Source organism: Alligator mississippiensis, chromosome 11, assembly GCF_030867095.1.
Source record: "Alligator mississippiensis isolate rAllMis1 chromosome 11, rAllMis1, whole genome shotgun sequence".
Taxonomy (NCBI): Eukaryota; Metazoa; Chordata; order Crocodylia; family Alligatoridae; genus Alligator; species Alligator mississippiensis.
Genome location: NC_081834.1, coordinates 2990812 through 3004712, shown reverse-complemented (window position 1 = coordinate 3004712; position 13901 = coordinate 2990812). Strand labels below are relative to the sequence as shown.

The 13901-nt window shown below is 45.6% G+C and overlaps 1 protein-coding gene across 6 annotated transcripts in view; it reads left to right on the top strand.

Moving 5' to 3' along the window:
• GLCE (glucuronic acid epimerase) overlaps window positions 1-13901 on the top strand; it is a 106074-nt gene that overhangs the window by 72362 nt on the left and 19811 nt on the right. Inside the window, exon 1 of one of the 6 annotated variants that reach the window (XM_014595261.3) lies at window positions 1-68. The exons of the other annotated variants lie outside the window; for them this stretch is intronic. The gene's annotated coding sequence lies outside the window, so the exon portion shown is untranslated. The remainder of the gene's footprint in view (window positions 69-13901) is intronic. 6 annotated transcript variants of the gene reach the window in all.

The following is a 13901-nucleotide window of genomic DNA, read 5'->3' as shown; positions in this document are numbered from 1 at the left end:
CCCTGGCTCTTTCAAAACTGAAGTTCTGGATTGCACCATTTGCTGTTGCGAGGAAAATGTGCTGCAAGGTAGGATGGAGCAGACGTACCCAAGGAGACGGATCGGGTTTAAAAAAAAAATCTTTAATTTGCTTTTGAAGGGCTGATTGAATTCATGTGACAGTTGCTGAACTTCTGTCAGCAAGATTTAATAAATGCTGAAATATCTATTTTAAGGCTTGTGTGAGTTGCAGGAAGAAAGGTGGCATTTATTAAATCCTTTTCCTAATGAGGAGAGTGATCACAATTGATAGAGAAACTGAACTGTTTAAATACTGACTGCGACTGTCTGGAATATATAATATCTCGCTGTGTGTCATACGTAAAAATGAAAAGGCGCTGGAACACATTATCTGCTTCTGAATCTTTTCGTGCATAAATAATTTACCTGTGATTTTTTTCCTCCATTATTTTGATCAGCAGATGTTTAAGTTCTTGTCTGCTACAGCTTTATTTGGCTACCGAATTGTGGTTGGAGTGTGTGTTATCTTCTTCCATCAAATATAACATATCTCAGACGGGCAGTTGCTATTCAGGTTTTTACTGGTTACTAAATAGCTTAGCCTGACATTGAAGCTTCAAAGTAAATAGGTAGCTTATCACTACTTGGCAGAAATCCCCCGTCTTCAGTGAAAATACTTTCTTCCTACATAGCAAGCACAGGGCTGTTGCACTAACCTAGTCTGAGATGTTTAAAATTTCTATGGGCATCTATTATTTTTCACTGTTTAAACATTTATTTTTAAACTGTGTCACCAACTGATTTAAGCCTGTTGGAGAGAGGTAGTTTGTGCAAGCTCGCTCTCTCCTTTTTTCAATAAAGAGAAAACATATTTTTTTAACTGTTTGAAGAAAGAAACATTTGCTGTATTTGAATATAGTTTTACAGTTCTTAGCTGCTTACCCAAGAATTTAGCACGCTGCTAAACAAGGGTAAGTGACTTTTAGGGTAAAAACGGTGGTAGGGGGTGTAGCCTTGGCTATACTGTGGTTACTACCATTGCAGCTGAGGGGTGTTAGAGCTAGTTGTATTTTCCCCTAAACCTTATACAAACAGCCTATAAGGTCATTAAGAATCGGCTAGATTACATTAAATTACCTCTAGATCATCCAGCTGGCACTGGAATATCTACAGAAGTAATACGTCCCGCGTCAGGGAGAAAGTTAATGGTCTATTTGCAAAGCGTCTTGAGAACATCGGGTGACGTACCGTAGCTGTGCAAAGTATTATTATGGCAGGTGTTTGCCAAGTGCAGTCGCCGTTTTTAATCTCAGAAGAAACATTTATATTTTGGTTGCAAGTCTCTTGAGAAACCGGGTGAGCAGCAGGAGTGCTTGCCGCCTGCTTTAATCCCTCGAGCTAAAATTTTAATTCCTGCTGCAGCTCTGTGCCGTGGGAACAGAGCGCTGTGGTACGGGCTGGGAGTCCTGGAAGAAGTTGGCCTGCATGGTTGCGACTCGCTTGTTCGAGGACTTCTGTGCGCGTGCAAATGGATTTCGATCCAGCCTTCGCATCACTGATGTCTCCTCCATTAGAAAGCCAGCCTGCACAACACCTGACACCTGCAACCCGCTGGCGGGAGACAATACGGGTTTCACTGGTGGCACGCTTGTGTTGGAAGAAAGGGCAGGAACATTATAATGCTGTTGGTAATGGTAAGAGAAACTTCGTGTTTCTGAAACACGGTAGTGGGTAGTAGGGGTTAAATAAGGGGGTTTCTGCGAAGTGGAGGTCCCAGGGAGCTTGGTTCAGAGCCACTTGCACAAACTCCGAACTTTCTGGGACAAAACTAGGAAAGGCGGTGGTTGAAATCTTAGGGTAGTTTATAGATGGGGTACCCACGTGCCCGCCCCCCCTTCCCAGGGTCAGTGGTCACTGTTGTCTCCTAACCAGCTAACAAGACTGCCAACTAACTCCCCCCACCCCCCACACTTTTACACACCTTCAACCAACCACTCTGCACTCTAATGATGGGCCAACAGCGTACAATTAAATATCACCTTGGGTAGCAGAGGCAATTGAAGCATCCCATACATCCCTTTTGCACGTTAAAGTTCAAAGTGCAGAAGCCATCACCATTGCCATTAGGGGTCACGGGGACGTGTGTGAACTCCAGGTGTTGAGTTCACTCCAGATGTTGCGAACGCTGGTGCCAGATGTTAGGACATGCTTGCGACGGGGTAACCTGGAGATGGTGTAGCTATATAAAGTTGTCAGCTGTATAAATACCCAGGGGGTTTTTCACCCCCCTGAAGAGTAACCACAAAAAGACCTGCTACAATAGCTCGTAAAACCAGCACTTTCAGAGGGCCGCTCATCGAGCACGAGATCTTCACAAGCATCTCCCTAGAACTCAAAAAGGATGTTGGCTACATATTAAAGAAAAAAAAAAGTTGCGGATCCTTTGATTCATCATCTGTTTCATCAGATGGGTTTCTTATGTTATATACCTTCCTGTCCGGACAGCAGACCGCTCACTACAGCTGCCGCCTGCGAAGGAGAGCAGCGCCATCGTCATGGTTTCTGCACTTGGAAGTATAACGTGCAAAAGGAATACGTGGGATGCTGCAATGGCCCGTCCAGTTCAATGTGCTCTTTAATCGTCCAGGCAGCATCCTGCGAAGGAGACCAGCGCAAGTCCTGACGCTGTCTCGTATCCATCCGTGAAGCCTTCCCCCTCAGGTCTGCATCTCTCCCGAGTCGGAAGTCTTCATGTTCAGTAAAGTAAGAGGTTTATAACTCTGCATCCTTAATGGCAAATGTGACTGGGAACAGCTTGGGAGGTGAAGTTGGCAGAATTACATTAGCACTTCAGACTCGTGAATACAGCAGCTTTGGGGTCGGGTGGGGGGAAAGATGCTGAAATTGCCCTTCTTAGCATATATCGAGGCACGCTGAATCTAGGAGGTAATAATCAGGTTGTGTGTGTGGTGAAGGAGTCCAGAAATGCAGACTCAGGTGTTTGGTCAGCAAATTTCAGGACTTTTTGCTGGATTTCCCTAATACTGGAATTTCTTGCGGGGAGTGGAGGGTTGACAGCGTCTTTGGAGAGCTTTTCTGTGGAGCTGAAGGGTGCGGACCTTCCTGTTTTTTACTAAATCAGCATGCAGGTATTATTCTTCAGTTTATTTGTTTCCAGGACCATTTCTGCAAACTGATTTCAGTGTTCTTGCCCTGCTTACAAAATACTCTACGGTGAATATATAGTGAAGGACAATAGAGGACATCTTATTAATTTCTTTTATTGCTGAGAAGCCACATCTGTTTTCTCCCAGAACTTCTCAAAAGGCATCAAACAGCCTCTCCGTACCACTTAACAGGAGGCGGCAGCGTAGCTGTTGGGGGAAAATGGTACGTTTGATGTGTAAAGGAGGGAAGCGGAGGGACAGGTAACGGCAGTGAATTGAACTTCGTTAAATGTAGGCGGTTGATAAACGAAGTAAACTGGAATCAATGAAATCTCGGTGGCCGAAAGGATTCAAGAAAGAGGTCATTATTTAATGAGAAACAACAAAAGTGCAGGTCTGAAGATGGGTGTAAAGTTGTTGCTAGCTGGAGATGATAAAACCTGCTGGGCAGATTTTAAAAGGTGGAAACAATCAGTAAATCTGTTCTGCGTTCAGAATTGATGTATCCGGCCCGTGTGATCTGGTGCATGGCATAGAAAGAGGCCGTGAGGCAGCGTCTGCTAAAAACGAGGCCGGTTTGATTTGCAAATGTTTACCTTGCATCCAAGAGCCAGGTAATTAGCTGAGGAGCGCTCTGAGCCACGGATGTTCATTTTTAAATAAACCTTGGAAAAACGGGGAAGGACTAAACCAACGGTGAAGGGGCTGCCAGTGTAATTCCAGTATTTAAGAGCAGTAGAAGAGATGGTGCAGGAATGATGGGCTGTTTTGCCCAGGTTGACATCCAGCTGAGCAATGGGATGATTAATTCAGATCTCTGATCAAAGAAGAATTAGGAGCTTAAAAATTGTCAGTCAGCATGGCTTCGTGGAAAGTAGGTCTTGTCAAGCAAACCTGTTATCATTTTTTTTTTGACAAGATTACAAGTCTGCTTGATAACGGCAGCTGTGCTGATATAGCACTCTCGGATTTCTCCAAGGCATTTGACTTAGCACTACATGACATCTTGATTAACAAACTCGCATTATATGGAATTAGCAGGGCACACATTAGATGGATTAGAAATGGTCTCGGTGACAGACCTCGAAGTAGTTGCTAATGCCGAGACACCAGTGAGCAGGAACGTTACTCTAGATGCCCCGATGGGACTCGTTGTCGGTCCAGCACGACTCAGGATTTGTGTCCCTTCTCTAACTTCTTTAGGAAAGTTTGCAGATGACAAATAACTGGTCGGAGTCGTCAGTGAGGACAGGTGACGGCTACTGATGGGACTCGCCTGGTTGAATGGGCAGAGCTCAGCAACAACAAAAAAAGGCCTTTTGGATAGGATGGGAGATGCGCCTAAAAATACAAAATTATAAAATGTGTGGGTGTTTTTTTTGTTAACGCAGCCAAATGCAAGTTCAGATGTGCAGGAGGAAAGACTGGAGGGTATGCTCGTAGTGGGGAGAGTGGGAAGTGGTGACGCGGGAGAGGATTCGGGTGAGCTCTCAGTGGCTAAATGAGCAAAATATGGTCCTTGTGTGTTTTAGAAGGGCCTGTGAAGTAGACTGGATAAGTGCTCTGGTTTCTTCATAAGGCACTGGTGAGGTTGCAGTCAGCTCGGCCTCCTCAGATTGAAATGAAGGGAACCGAATCATTTGTGTGACTTCTTTGAACTCTCCAGTATTTCCACATGCCTCTTGAAACGGGGCCCCCAAAACTGGACACGGGATCCTAACAGCGTATAGCTACATCCACGCGGAAGAGAGATGTAATGGTGGGGGGCTTTTCAGTCTCATGGATCCAGGCATAGTGATTCGGTGGCTGGATGTGGAAGTGAGAAAATCCAGCCTTTCCTATCGATGCGGTTGATTCAATGTTTGGATGGTTTACTTGGGGAGACGGACTCCTCCAGTGGGTCTCAACCTTGCTAGACTTAAGCCACCACTCATCAGACTCAAGGTGTCCCTCCATGACCCTTGTGAATTGAGCAGTGCCCTGTTTCAAAAACCTAATTTATTGTAGCTTATTGTTATTTAGGTTGGGTATTGGGGAAAATAATTCTCACTAGGAGGGTAATAGCAGTGGGACAGGTTACCCAGCAAGGTGGTGGGGTCTCCATCCTTGGAGGTGTTGAAGATCTGGGTAGACAAAGCCTTGGCCGGGATGATGTAGCTGGGGCTGGTCCTGCTTGGAGCAGGGGGCTGGACGAGATGTGACCTCCTAAGGTCCCTTCCAGCCCTCACTTTCTAGGATGCTATGTAGTGCTCACCTCCTTGCTGTGGGGGTTGTGGAGCAGCCAGGTTAGGGGAGTCTGAATTTGCCCTTACTTGCTTATCCCCTTAGACATCCTGTGGCACCCTTTAAAAGATCTCGTGGCACCCCAGTGTGCCCCAGCACCCCTATTTAAAAATCAGTGGACTCATCATTGCCGCTGGTTCTTTAAAGCAAGATGAGCTATCTTTCTTAAAGGCACTGCTTTTTAACTCGGCTTCTAGGGAAAATTGGACTGGCTTTTCTCCCGCAGGTCAGATTATGTGCTCGTCATGTTCTCTTCCACCCCGAGCATCATTTTCTGAAAAACTCCTGGAGGAAAAATCTTGGCAACAAGTAGGCCAGACCTGAAATGATAACAAAAGCCCTTTCTGTCATTTTTCTTCCTTATCTGGCATTTTTTAGAGGAGAACTTGTCATGTGTGCATTTTTGCTGTTAGTGAAAAGGAATAACCTGAGCCTTGGATCTTTATCGCAGGCGGAGCACTGGATTATCCCATAGGTTTATAATGGACTAATCTTTGTGCACATCCTGCTGGCCTTACTCGTGTGAGTAGCCTGATTTGGGTGCAGCTGAGCTGTTGGGTAAATTTAAATAAGGCAAGGCAACCGTATCTAGAACTCCTCGGCACTAACCTCTTCCTCGAAAGGTAGTGTCGGCACTAGGAGCACCTAACCAAAGCTGCCCCAAGGTGCACACGATTTATGCAGTTTTACCGATAATCTTTATTCCACACAATCTCCAACCAAAGCTACAGTGTGAGAGCGCAGCATTGCTGACATACCAGCACCCAGGCCATGCAAAGGCCTTCCCCCAGCACTGGCAGACAAGGTTCTCTGGGTGGATGGGATCTCTTTTATGAGACCAAGTAAATCATTGGGAAAAGTTGTTCTTCGCAAGCTTTCGGGCGCAAGCTTGCAAAGAACAACTTTCCCAAAGATTTACGTGGTCTCATAAAAGATACCCGCATCTACCCAAAGAACGTCGTCTACCGAAGTCCTTAGACCAACACGGCTATACAACGCCCCTTTCTCCAGCACGGCTGTATCGGTCAGGATCGTGTCCTTGTTCAGAGCCCTGACAGCACGGTGATGCCGCAAGAAGTCTGCGGTGAAGCCGCAGCCTAATTTTCTCCTTTTCCCAACTACTTCCTGTCAGCCATTGGAACAAAGACGACCTCTGTCAAAGGCTCACGTCGGCAGGAGCCCGTCTGTATTCTGGGAGACGGAGCTGATGGGTTTAATGCAAGGCGAGAGCTCGACAGGGTGTGTTAAAACTCTTTGCCGGGAGGTGAGGAGAGATGCTCCCATTAACAGCGCGGGGTGTGCGTGCCCCGTTGGAAGGGGAGCAGAAAGTTGGTGGGCAGTTCTCGGCCAAATCCTTTATCCTGATGAAGCCTCGGCTTCTAACAGTTTTCCTGATTCCCTTCCCTCCCATCTGCCCTTCATTTAAATGTTTCACTAGACTTGAAATTGCCTTTGCAGAGTTGTCTGGGAAGCCAGCGTGCAGCCTCCGCTCTGAAATATTGGGTCAGCTTGTTCAGAAACAGTCAGATTTATTTTTATTTTTTCCCCTCTCTCTGCTGCTCATTCTTCCAGAGGATTAGTCGGTGCGCTCCGGCTGCCAGCGCTCTGACGGTACCTGCCCCTGGGGTCAGTGCAGGTTTTCTCAAATTTATAAGCTACGGTAAGCAGGTGAAGCCACGTTGTTTTTTTCCCCTCTCGCTACTCGCATCCGGGCCCGTCGTAAATCTGAAATATTGATTCACGTGGGTCGTGCTCTTCTGCGAGCGCCCGTATTTCTTCCCAGGAACCTGTCTCTGAGGCCTTCCCTGAAAGACTGCTGTGTAAAGCAGGGCTATCCAACTTCTGGGCAGCAGGGCAATGTGGCCCCCTTCTTTTCCAAGCACGCGGCGCGCTTGCCTCGGCCACGTGCATGGCATGAGCAGCCTGGCCCCCTCCCACTGTGTCACCCCACCCCCTTTTCCCCAGGATCGGGGCAGAAACTAGAAGCTGGAGGAAAGAAGGGGAACCTGCCAGTGTCGGTGCAAGAGCAATGGCTGGTGGCTGGACAGGAGCCCACGGGCCACCAGTTAGACAGCCCTGCTGTAAAGGATCTCTCGTCACCCGGGTGGTACGGGATTCGTGTCCCTGAAGCTCTGGGAAACGTTTGCACGTGCGGGCTCTCGTTATTTCTCTCTGTTCTCGGGGCCCCTTGCTGGGAAACACGCTTCTTCCTTCCAGTCTGCATCCCGACGCTCTATCGCGTGGAAGTCGTGCCACGTAGAGGTACCGAGCATGACCCTTGCAGCTTTGCTGGCGCCTCTCCTGAGATCAGAGGCAAACCCTGACCCCCTTGTAAACAATGGGCGTTTCAAAGCTGACTTCAGCAGGGCTAGGATTTTACCCCGGGCCTTAAACGTGAGTCACGGGAAGGGCCCTGTTGCGTACTCGGACTATTGGGGTGGCCCATTTCCTGTGGCCCCTCTGTCTGGAAAGACTCCAGTCAGCCCAATTAACTCCTCTTTCTCAACATGGATCCAACAGTGCTGAACGTTAAATTGGTGCAGCTTACCAAGGTCCTAAAGTTCATGCAGGATGCTTGTCTCCAGTGTCCCCCCTGCCCCCATGCATTTGGTAGCATTTAAAGGCGTTTCCTAGAATTACCCGCACACCCTGCACATCAAATGCCTTCTGGGGGCCCTCGACTGAAGACTCCCTCCTAGGGGTCTCTGTTACCTGATGACCACTGCCGGCGACGTAGTCGTTCCTCTGCGGGAAGGACCTGTTCAAGTCGACTGCGCTGTCTGCTGGGTTGTGTGAGGTTGATGATTTTATTCCATCAGCGTTAGTCATTGCTACTCCCGTGCTCTCTGTCTGTGCGAGGGGGGCAGCAGATCGCAGTTCAGATCTTATTTGTGACCTGTGGCTCGGGGAAGGTGCTGACCTGTCAGTTTGATCGAGCTCTGTTGGATAAACTGCTCTGAAAAGGATTGTCTACAAATAAGTGTTAGAGCCAGAAGCTCTCGGCTGCTGTAAGCGGTAGAGAGACGCAGAATGGGACTTGGGAAAGCTCAGGGTTGTCAAGTTTAGTGACCCTTTACGATACAGGTGACCCGAATCTGGATTCGACTTCCCAAGGAGGGGGTGCAGTCCCCAACCTTGGATGTCTTCAAGAGAAGACTGGACGGGCACCTTGCTGGGATCATTTGATCTCCGCAGTATTCCTGCCCAGAGAAGGGGGCTCGGACTCGGTGATCTTCCAAGGTCCCTTCCAGCCCTGCATTTCTACGATTTGTGCAAGCGCACAGGTAAGGAGAGGGACGGTCTTCGGAAGCTGCTGGAGCAAAAGAGCATCTACAAAACAAACTGCTCTAAGTCTTTATAGGATTCCTGTTCGTATTATGCTCCTCTACCCGAGCTTGCTCATTAGCCGACGTCAGAGAGCCGGTGATGGTCCTCAGCTGGAAACCAGTTTACAGGCAATTCCCCAGTGCTGTCTTTTTATAAATGGACATTCAAGAGTAACAGTCAATTGACTAAGAAACTCCTCTGTTCTGTGTTGTGACAACAGCCTGGCTCCCCGAGTGATTCTTACCTTTAGGGAATATCAACTCAAGAGATGCGGCTGCATTAGGAATATATATTTTTCCCCATAAAGGACTTGGCATGTGAGAATCATGACAGCAAATATTTTAATTTGTTTCCTTTCATATAGGAGGTGTACAGCTATGCCAGCAAACACTGAAGAACTAATTCTGGCATTCTCAGCACAAAGTATACAGCTGTGACAGTCATTTATAATTCATAGCATGGAGTACTGAGACTTCCCTTTGCTTGCAGACATAATTAATACAACAGCAGTCGCAAAAGTAGTTTAAGGGTTGGGTTTTTTCGCTTTTTTTTTTTCTTTTTTTTTCTCCCTATTTTAACTTTATTTTCATTCTCTGTATTCAAAACAGTGTTTTAAAAACCTCGACACTTCATTTGCATTGGCAAAATAAGTTGTCCTAATTGTTTCCTTTTAACATATGTTTGGAATTGACTCGTTCTTTCTATAAAATATGGAATTTCTTTGCATTTTAATTAGTTAAATAATTTCTGTGGTAACAAAAACATACTATGTTGAGTTTTTTATGGGACTAAGTTGATAAATAAAGTGTTTTAGGGACTGTCCCTAACTGTTCAGGGATAACTTTTGAATTTTGATTTTTTTTTTTTTTAACTCTTTCTTTAGTGGTAACACTTTCTGATGTGATAGCAACTAAGGATCATTGTCAGGCATCCAATTTATTGACACGCTGAAGAAGCAAATGACACAAAACCAGCCCATTCCTCAGTTGTCTGTATGATTTTGACAGCTGAGTGGTGAATACAGAAGCAAATGAAAGGCAACTGGTTGGCTGTCAGTGGTCGCAGTAGATGCAGTTAGTAATTCTTTTTTTAAAAACTGAGCAATGGAGAGAGGAAAAGACTAATTTGCCATGATGTTTAGAAACATTTGCATGTTGTGAAAGCTTGTCATTCCAATACCTAATGAAGGCTTTGGATAAAGTGATGCTAAACCTACATGGATGAGAACCAGGGGGTTTGGTTGAGCAGTGACTCTCAACCGGGGTGCAGGGGTATCCTGGGATGCCCCAAGCCCCTTTGAAGGGTACTGCAGGAAGTGGGAGGGGATTAGCAGATAAGGGCAGGCCCAGGGTCTCCCTTGAGGCTTGCCTGGAGTCTGATGAGGGGTGCCTTGAGTCTAAAATGGTTGAGGACCACTGGGTTAAGGTGCAAAACCTGCAACATCCGTCCTCTGAGGCCTTTTTGTGTCCTCCAGTAAAAGCAGGGAAGACAGATGGGATACCATCCAAGTAGAAAATCTTTTCAGTCTTGCATTCCTTAAAAGGTTAAAATATCCTACAACAAAGCCACATTTATAGCATAATGAAGCAACAAAGGCATAAAAACCGTTTAAAGCAACCCTTTCAAGGTCTGCTTTGTACTCCTTCCCATTACAGGCTCTCTCTTCTGACTTCTGCGGTTGACCGGTACCTGCGTTTTTCTATAATTCAAAATTGGCTTAAAGGTTGAGAGAGTCTCCAGTTGTCCTTGAACTGGCACAGGCACGTTTCTCTGTTCTTTTCCTTGTTAACTAAGGACAATTGCCTGAACCTAGCAGGAGCAGAAACTCTTCAATAGTTCACTTGTTCTGTATTTGAAATTTTATTCCTGGGCGTTGCAGTTGGTTGCTGTGAGACGCAAGAATTGTGGCTTTAGGTTAGGATTGTTTGAGTAGTTCGGAAATATTTGTTCACGTGTTAAAGCCTGTGGTAATGGAGAACAAAGGTAAAGCATAGAGTATATGTTGGTGGGGAAACGGTTCAGACGTGAGCTCCACAGGCTGGACCCGATGCTCTCGCGAGGTCCCTTCCAGCCCCAATGTCTATGAAATCTATGAGAAGGGGCTTGTGGTTCTTAAAACCCAAACTTTACTTTACTTTAAAATAGTGTTTGTGGATGCAGCACAACTTGAAGGCCTTTAAAGAGATATTTGTAATACTCAAGCTGTAGCCAGCCAAGACCACCTTAAATTTTATGCCTGACCTCTACTACTGTAGGTCCACATTTTCCTCTGTTCCTAGCGTGCACCCACAATGCCTTTTTCGGTACAACCTGAGGCACAGTCCACCAAAGCTAGAAGGACTTCTGTTGACTTCAGGCTCGGTATCATGGCTTGTCATGTATAAACTTTGTGTTGCACCGCAGAGTCTGCTGCAGTGGTCCTTTCAGAGTTGACCAAGACAAGTGAAACCTTAGTTTCACAAGCAATGTGTTTTGAACTCAAGTTAAATGTAATGGCAGCCTTTCCTACACAACTGTGAATGCATCTCAATCTCAGCCTACACCAGCTCATACTCCTTCACTTGCACTTCCCTGGAACCACTCCACTAACTTATAACTCCTGGCAGTGAATGTCAGTCTCTTCTGCTTTGGGCTCAGGTCGAACTTGGATCTGGCTGCCTCCCCATGTCATAACTAGGGTAGGGTCAGTCTTGCCATTTTCTCCCTCCCATCTTTACGAGTGGTTCAGAATAACGGGATGCCTCTAGCCACGCAGCCCAAGTCCAAGACATGCATCAGGATGTCCCTTGACGTTACCAGCAGCAACTCTGTATGGGTGGCTTATCACAGATCTTGCCTGCGATGGTTTGTCTGCAGCTTGTCGAACTTGGTTAGACTAGTTTTGTGTCTCACCGAGATCTTCAGAAGGACAATGGAGATATTAAAAGTTGGACCACAAAGACAAGGTTTCCTTCTCTTGAGCACAAACCGGGGGTCTTGGGGCGTGACTTTGAGCGAGCGATCTGCTGAAGGCAGTTATTTGAAGTCATGCTCCAACTTCTACACTGAGCCTGCGGAGATGCAGCACCCAAGGCATTAGAAGCAAATTGAATAAAATAAAAAAAAAATACGGCGTATAATTGTGGAATGCCTGGGAACTATTCAATGCTATAAAGCAACATTTAATAGTCTATTTAAAAACATTGGCGTAATAGGCATGGAAAAACATATACATATGTCTTCTCCCCCCCACCCCCATTCAGATGGTTTAACTAAATTTTAAATGTTTTTTATAGCTAGGGGGAAAGTATGTAGGAAATGTTATTCTCCATTTAAAAATGAATTATCTCTTTGTATAAAAGAAGCAAAGCATATTTGTTGAGGTCATCCCGAAAGCATCATCACTAAAAATTATCTGCTGATGCAGAAAATTAGATTTATTCTTATGTTAGCATTACCATAAAAATACAATTATATAAAAATTTATATTCTCTAAAAGCTTGTAGTAAACTAGGCTTTCAGAAAATAGGACACTTATCTTTTAAGGTCCAGTTTTAAATAGCCAGATGGTGCTTACAGTGTGGAAGCATAAAACTAGGGAGCGGTAATTCACTGTTTCTATTTAAAAGAAGAGTAGGGGAAAAGCAAGCCGAGTAGGATTCTTGTTAATTTTTGTAGAGCGCAACTCATGCATATTTGTCTGTCAGCAGAAACTACAGCTACTTCTGCAGCATTTCATTAAAGTCGCCTTAGGTCACTTCAGCTTCTTGGGTGAGAATAGAGCCCAGCGGTGCACATACCGTACCGTTACTTGAATGTGAAATTTAACATCCTGAGCTGTGCTTCGAAGAACATCTGGGGTAATACAGTGCTGGTTTTTAAGGTTATTTCTCATAGCTGCCCCAAATGCTGCGTATACAGCAGTACGCGAAGAGTTACAGAATCCAATTAGCATTTCATCCACTTCTTTTCTAAATGAATTTAGGAATCCACTGGCCATCGTAATAACTTGATTACAATTGCATTTTTAACCTGACCGTCAGATTAATTTTTTTGTACGTGTATGGCGGCCTTCAGTCCTGATATCTGGCTAGTTATGGGTATTTCTTTACAACTGTGATCAGCTTTTTATGTTGTGGATGGCTTGTGCTGTGGGTTCTTTGCTATGCCAGCCCATGAGTTTTTACCCTTTGTCGCTCTCGGTAGCATTTCAGACAGCACAATACATATTTATGACTTTGGGTGATAGGGGCCGTGCCACAGATCAGGTCGTCTGCCGTGTCCTTTGCTCAATTCTTGCTTTTCCCCATCTATTTTGCTTGCTCCTGCTTGCGCGTGGAGCAACAGCTGTCCCACCCCCAGAGCGAATATTGCAAGAGAGCAGCTCTGAGGCCATGTAAAAGCCTTTCATCTGAGCGCTTTCAAACTCGCTGTAGCTTCCAAGAAATGGAAAACAGCTGGAAGAAGGAGCAGCGTTCAGTAGCAAGGTGAAGACAAGTCTTGAAGGAGAGAGGCTTTTAAAGAAAAAATTTAAAAAACCCAGCAAACCTCAGCTCTGCACTTCACCCACCAGGTCAAGTCGGTACATTTTCTATTTCCCCTCTTAAATCAACAGTGATTGGCATCGGCTCAAAAGCAGTTTCAAGGGGGAAAAGATGCTGGGATTAAAAAAAAAAAAAAAAAATCCAAAATTTTACGCTGTAGCTACCAGTGACTGAGAATTGCCTTTGGTGAAAAGAAATCCAAGCATCAAATTAAAAATGCAGTGTTTCAGTGGCACGTGATTTGCAGTTTTAGAAAATGAACAAACGTTTTTGCGGTCATTTGGATGTTTGAAGGGTCTCGTTCTTGAATAGAAGGAGGGACAACTATGCTTCGATAACTGAAATCTGTATCCTGGTTTTTGCACCAACTGATGCAGGGCTTGGGAGTGTTGCGGATGGGAAATCTGATGTCAGAAAAATCTGAGCAGAAGGACTTCTGTTGCTAGAAGCCTTTTCATCTCGGTCCCTACCTTCTTCTCGGGGAAACTCTGGGTAAGAAACCTGAGCCCTAAAGCACTACAGTGCGAGTCTCCCTCCTGTCCCTTGGGGCATTCTTGCGTTTTCCCAATTTGCCCTTTCCTGTAGAGGCCTCTAACTAAAA